Source organism: Bison bison, unplaced genomic scaffold (assembly GCF_000754665.1).
Source record: "Bison bison bison isolate TAMUID 2011002044 unplaced genomic scaffold, Bison_UMD1.0 scf7180017864261, whole genome shotgun sequence".
Classification (NCBI taxonomy): domain Eukaryota; kingdom Metazoa; phylum Chordata; class Mammalia; order Artiodactyla; family Bovidae; genus Bison; species Bison bison.
This window is the reverse complement of record NW_011494833.1, coordinates 76,482-77,460: the sequence shown is the minus strand read 5'-3', so window position 1 is coordinate 77,460 and position 979 is coordinate 76,482.

Below are 979 nucleotides of genomic sequence, written 5' to 3'. Positions count from 1 at the left end.
AGGCACGTTCAGGAGATGGTTCAAATGGCAATAATTTCATACTAATTATTTTTCTAGATCATTTGAGGTGCTGGAGAAGACTCATGAGAGTCCTTTGGACAACAAGGATTTTGGCCAACTGATGGGAAGAACTGACTCATTGGAAAAGACCCTGATCCTGGGAAAGATTGAGGGCGGGAGGAGAAGGGAGTGACAGAGGATGAGATGCTTGGATGGCATCACCAACTCAGTGGACATGAGTTTGAGCAGACTCTGGGAGATAGTGAAGGACAGGGAAGCCTGGCATGCTGCCGTGCATGGGGTAACAGAGTTGGACACAACTGAGTGACGGAACAACAGCAACAAATAAGGATTAAAGTCATGGACATTGGATGCTCAGTGTATGGGACCATTGAATAAATTCACTCTGTTACTGTTGAATCACTGTGATTACTGCAAATGTAGAAACTGCCTGGAATTCCCCTTTCAAAAAAAAATTTTTTTTTTTAGGACTTCGATGTTGGGCCTGTGGTTAAGCATCCACCTGCCAATGCAGGGGAGACAGGTTCTGTCCTTGGTCCAGGGATATCCCACATGCCATGGGGCAACTACGCCAGTGTGCCATAACTACTGAAGCATACACACTCTGCAGCCCATGCTCCAGAACAGGAGAATCCACATCAATGAGAAGCCGGTACATTGTATCTAGAGAAAGCCTGAGCATAGCAATAAGATCCAGTGCAGCCAAAAATAAATAAATATGTGAAAAAATAAAAAAAAGATTAGTTCATGTCTAAAAAACAATTAGCATTGTTCAAGGAAATGCTTGCTTACAAGCATTTGGTTTGCTGGGAGAAATAATTACACTAAAGTAAATTTTATCATATTAAAAAGGCCTCTCTTATAAACAGGGTCAAACATTGTATATTTAAAAATAATATTTATTATATGTTTTGTTAGACATATTTGCTGCAGAAGATTAAAATGATACATATATATA